This window comes from Condylura cristata, unplaced genomic scaffold, assembly GCF_000260355.1.
Source record: "Condylura cristata isolate star-nosed mole 26May11 unplaced genomic scaffold, ConCri1.0 scaffold00005, whole genome shotgun sequence".
NCBI classification, from domain to species: domain Eukaryota; kingdom Metazoa; phylum Chordata; class Mammalia; order Eulipotyphla; family Talpidae; genus Condylura; species Condylura cristata.
The window spans coordinates 38,239,065-38,245,023 of record NW_004567106.1 but is presented as its reverse complement, the minus strand read 5'-3'; the positions used below and the strand labels follow the sequence as shown (position 1 = coordinate 38,245,023).

The 5,959-nt window shown below is 35.2% G+C and overlaps 1 long non-coding RNA gene across 1 annotated transcript in view; it reads left to right on the top strand.

Moving 5' to 3' along the window:
- LOC105853231 overlaps nucleotides 1–5,547 on the top strand; it is a 10,370-nt gene extending 4,823 nt beyond the window's left edge. Inside the window, exons 2-3 of the long non-coding RNA XR_001145072.1 lie at nucleotides 414–466; nucleotides 5,490–5,547. This is a non-coding gene — a long non-coding RNA (uncharacterized LOC105853231). The remainder of the gene's footprint in view (nucleotides 1–413; nucleotides 467–5,489) is intronic.
- The last annotated feature ends 412 nt before the right edge of the window (nucleotides 5,548–5,959 follow it).

Genomic DNA, 5,959 nt, shown 5'->3' with positions numbered 1-5,959 from the left:
AAAAAAAAAAAAAGATTATTACTTGAACAATCTTCTTAATTCTTCAACCTTCAGTTTCTATATCTGTGATGTAGGAACATCAGAGTACCTACCTGATAGTGTTGTTATAATGAAAAAAAAATACATAGCTAAATAAAGTTTAGCTTTTTATTAGAGATTAATAAACCTCTTGAGATGAGTTTGTTTAATGGTACTAAAATTTTTCTGCAGTTCAATAATTATTAGTGCCCTTGCAAACTTTATGGTGGTCCTAACTGAAGTGTACTGATTAGGGAAAAGGGAATAAATCTGCAAAAATGAATTTGTAGAAAATGAAGGGGAGTTTACATCAGATTATACAGAATGAAGGAATCATTTAGTTAAGAGAAAATTTATGGACCATTAAATATGAGAGAATTTTTCTTTTCTTCCAGATTTGAATTGCATTAGCTGAAAAGGATGTAACAGAGTACTTTCCAAACCTAAGGTAATTATTCAATAAGAAAGCTGACTGAACAGGAAATATTTTGCATGGAGAGTACTGAAATTTTCTTGAAATTAGTAAGGATTAAATAAACATTTTGTTGGTAAGGTGCAAAAAGGATTTTCTGCTGCTTTTATGTAGAGAGTAAATTTGAATGATTCATGAAGCAATTTAAAAAGAACAAAAGGGAGAAAAAAGAAGTGTCTTTGCTAAGCTGAATAAATAGTAAATTTTGAAGGTGAAAGCAATAAAAGATAATGACCTCTAAAATAAAATTGTACATTTCAGAATGTTATATAATTCTCAAATTTGATTCTTAAAAGTAGTGTAAGACATAAGTTTTCTTATGACTAAAAAACTTTAAAACTTTTAGGGCTGGAATAGATTAAAGTGATAATCATAAAGTCTTGTCTTGAAATGCCTAAATAATTTTCTCTTTCAAAAATAAAAATGAGGAATCAAAATATACCAATGGAGGACAATATTATATATTTTAATGCCTTTGGATTTCAATAGAATTTGATAAAATGAAGAGGATGTCCTAAGGTTTTTCAGTATTTATTTCAAAGAATAGCATGCAGTAATAAATTCAGCATCAGAGGCAATCTTTTGTCTGCTCTTTCAGATGAAATGGACATAGTCTTAACAGAATATTCTCCAGTCAAAACTAAGTAAATATATACAAATATCATGGGTTAATTAAAATCACTAGAGAATAAAAACAAAAGGCTGAAAGAAACCAAATTTCAATGCTATATTGATAGTTTAGTCCTCTCTGGGCTACCAGAAATTCTGTAGCCAGTACATCTACTGTGTGTGCAGTAGGGTGAAGAGTATTCAAGAGAAACCAGAAGAGCTTTAAGAGCCATGTGCCTGGAATAAAGGACGAGAATGAGTGAGAATCCTAACTGCAGAGTTAAATCTCTTCTGCTTCCAATTTTCCTGGATGGGACTTATACTGAGCTTGCTTGCAGCAATGTGGGTAAAACAAAGAACTTGAGGTCTCGACTAAGGAGAAGACAGAAATCTCAAGTTTTCCCACTGTTCAATTTCCTGTTCAAGAGAGGGGCCTCAAATATACACACGAAAAAATGGCCTTAATAACTTGTGAAGCAAGAGGTAGAATGATACTATAGCAGTAATATATTTGTAACTTAAACTACTGATGGTTTTGAATCAAAATATTGAACCACTAATACTTTCCTGGAAGAGGAAAAAGCATCCCATATCTGGGTGAAAATGTTTACTTCAGTCTCCATGGATCTTTCAAACAAATGTCCAGAAATTAATATAACTTTGTAAGCTGGGATGGACACTGAGTGCCATCAGCATGTGATCAATGCATTTTATCAGTTTACTAAGAAATTGTTCTATTTTGATGAATGATAAAGGAACAGCTATCTAAGAGAGCACTCCAAAAAGAGAATACATCCTCCAGAAATATGTTCTCCCATCATCAACTATTTGTGTTCACTTGTGAAGTGCTTAGCAGTCTCACCTGGTTTTATTAAAATTTGCCCTGCATTATTAAACTTAATAAGCAGCAAGTGGAATTTTCCTTTTGGTGTCATGACCCAAGGCTCCCATGTGTGGATCCTGAAGTCCTCAGGCAGAACTCCCCCAGGCCACAAGTACAGGAGATGGTTGTGAAAGTTACATCCTATGGAAACTATTGCCACTTTGCGTCTTTATGGGTAACCAGGAGCAACATCCACTTACACAAATTGAAATTTTATGAGTAACACAGTATACTCCAGGCCATGGTTTTTATGTGATTTACAACTTCAGATTTTAAGCTGAAGGTTTTATAGTCTGCTTTATTTGTTAACCATATTCCTTCTGTTAATCTACATTATGGATCATCCATTTTATTTCCCCTGCTTTGCTCATATATATAAGCACAAGAGAGACAGAGAACTAGGAAATAGCAGTACTGCTTGGGTGGCTGAGTGACCAGGATCAGTGGCCGGGACATGCTGGACTATTAGGAGGTTGCTAGGAAGCTGTTCCTGCTGCTGCTGTCACTGTAAATTAGCCCTTGTTATAGTCCATCAGATAAACAGTCTTGCCTGGACCAAGAAGGGCATTTTCACTTCTTTACTCTAATTGTCGGCTGTTGATCACTCTCTTGAAAGAAGTTATATTTCTTTCAATCTGATTAAAATGTATACATTTCTCATACCATTCTATCTTTTGTTCTGCAACGCATTGCTAAAACACTGTCACATGAAATAACAGAAGAGATGATTTCAGTCAGGGTAAACATTCACCCCACTCTGTGTTTATTTTAACTTTCTCTACAATCCATGACCCAGAGATAGTCCTTTTTTTTTTTTTTTAATCTATCATCCAGATCGATATCTGTGGGTGAGTCCAATTCTCTCAGTAAAGCCCATGTGCTGCTACCAAAGAGAAACTGGCATGTCAGTGGCATTGCTCTCTCCACACCCCTCACCTGCGTTGGGACCACAATCTCTCAGTACAGCTTGTTCTCAGAATAAAGTAAGATAATGCAGGAAAGTAGGCTTGGAAAAACATATAGCACTACAAATATGAAAATTAGCATGATTAAGTTTTCTTTCTAGTTTCAGTTAAGATCTTTCAAGTTAAAGTGCTGTTCAGTAGAGTTTCCTGTAGAAGTCAAAGTATAATTCAACATGTGGAGAATTTAAGAATTTCTTAAGATTTGTTTATTTATGTATATAGAAATGGGGTGCAAGCCAGAGGTGCAGGGATGGTGAGAGAATTTACTGCAGAGTGGGGAGCAAAACAGGTAGGTCGTCAAAGTACATTGCTGAGGGGAGTAGCCAGTGAGACAGGAGAGGTTTGCTGCACCATGTGGGTCACCTCCGGACCAGGGATCCAACTTAAACTTAGCGGCTGCAGCTAGCTTGCAGTGCTGCGTCTTTATCCATTGTGCCATTGGGAGGGCCAAGAACTAAGTTTTAATTTAATTTAAATTAATTTAAACTTATATGAACAAATATAACTAATGGCTACTACATCAGATAACCCAGCTCTATGGCATTAAATAGTTTTATTAGTTATTGCCTTCCAAATCTTTTAAACATGTGAATAACTAACTACTAATCTAATAATGCAGGTAAGTGCAGAGGAGATAAGAATTATTGAGATCTAGATTTCCAGCTTTCTCTGGAGTAGTCTGCCTTAAAAATACACGTAAATCAAAAGATTGCGAGTAATTATTCATGTTCATATTATTAACGATGGTATTTTTACAAGTATAAAAAAACTCAAGTGAAAAAAACACTCAACTTGCATCATGGGAACACACACACACGAATTCTATCTATGTAATATACACTGTCAGTTTCAATGATTGTTTTGTGGGGCAGCTCACTAAGTCAGAAACTTAGTATAACTTCTTGACTGATATTTTTTCTCAAAATGCCTTCAATGATTTCCTGTCCACAATAAAATAAAATCCCAATTCTTCAGCATACATTTCAAAATCTACCTCTTGCCCTACAATTTTTCTATCACTCCCTAACCTACAGAAAAAAACACATCCACTTTGCTGCTTTTTCACGTGTTCTACAAGTACTGATAGAGAACCTAAGACATTTTTCTGAGTATTAAGGGTATGCCAAAGACCAAAATAGTGTCTTCCTCTTGTGGTGAGTGCATTTTAGAGGAAATAGAAATAAGAATTATTTCTATATTAAGAACATTATGAAGCAACAATAAATGACATGTCTCTGTTGGGATACTGGTTTGGTTTGTGAGGGTCTCAGAAAGACTTCTCCCAGAATTGACAATTAATTCTAAAGTTTAGCAGCATTTAGTCAGAGTAAAGAGTTCCATATAGAAAACACTGCATGACTGTACTATGGTGTTAGTTCTGCTTTTCTCCTCTTCCACAGGGTGAAAGCATGTTTGTTTGTTTGTTTGATCTGTCTAGCTAATGCACTGCCTCTTTTGGAAAGCAATCCCAGGAGCCTTTATGTCTGCTCATATTTTTCTGTCATAGAACACATTACAACTGCTTATATTTTTGTCAGTCTCCCCTCTAATACATTGATTACCTCCAAAAATATACTCCTCACATTTAAATTCTCTGGTATTTATTTCTTGTAGGGCCCTAGATAAATTTGAGAAATTCAGAATGAGAACATAAACATCCTTCCCTTTAGGGGCTTACAATAGAACAGGAGGGATATATTTAAATAATTTTTGTAATTTACTTGATCCATTTTTATTCATACTGTAATAGACACCACCAACATGCAGTGGAATAATAGATGATGGCTTATTGTGGATAGGAATGGGGGGAAGAATCATAAATATTTTGTGTATTCTGATAAAATCTAGTCTGTGATGATTTTCAAGGAAGATACTAGAATAAAGATTGATAAAACAAAACCAAAAACAGCTGTCTAACATAGTAAAACAGAGGTAATAAAATAGAATGGCAAGAGTGAGCTCAGTCACTCAATGGAAATATACATACTGTAAATACTGGTATGTCCATCAAAGACAGCCCTGAACTGTTAGCTTAACTTACGGGGTAGGCAATAACTAACCTGTGTCCTCCCTTTCTAGAAAATGTAGAACTTGAAAAGATTTGAGCAGTCTTTTCTAAAAAGCCTGCCATATAGCTTTCCAAAATATTTAGCACTGATTGGTAATTTTCGGAAGCTCTGGATCAAATAAATTTCAGTAGGTTTCTATAGACTAGGACTTCTAACAATCTATCATAGGCTATTGTGAAACATAGCTGACTAGAGGGTACCATCATTTGCCTTTCTTAAGTCTTCTGGAAACAGGGCAGCATTTAGGTATATAGTTCTACATTATGACAGCCGACATAAAAGAAAAATAACAGGGTGCTATAAAATAGGATAACCTATTATGAATATGTAACCTGGGGATATCTCTCTGAGATCAGAAGTGTGATGTGAAGGATGAAAAGAAGTCACGCAGGGGATAGTTACAGACATTTCAGAAATAGAAGACATGCACAGATGACTCAACGGTGAAAGATAACTTGGTTCATTCATTTTAGGAGCTGAGAGGCTGCTGTGAATTGAGCATCTGAAGCAAAGAGCAGAAAAAGGGAAGGAGAAACTGCAGGTATGGGAAATTCTGAGACAGAATTCTATCGTGCTGATAGTGAATCCATGCACTTACTCCCTTCATTGAGAAATTCCCAATAAGAGATAAAGGTCAGCTGAGTTAATGACATGATTGATATTTTCCATCTGTCATAAGAACACTAAGTCATGGCAAATCAATAATACAGCTCATCATCTGTTGCTGTGAGTAACTCTAAGAGACTGAATTTAATTCAGAGTACCTCTGAAAGTCACTGAGGTTCTATAGGCAGAAAAGTTCTACAAAAAGCTGCTGTGAATGTGAGTTAAAAAAAACAGTCCCTGAAAAAAAAAAAAAAAAAAAAATCTCTTGTTAACTATACCCACCAAAAAGATTGCAGTGGCTCTGGAGTCTGTGTTAAGAATGTGACTAATCAAGGGT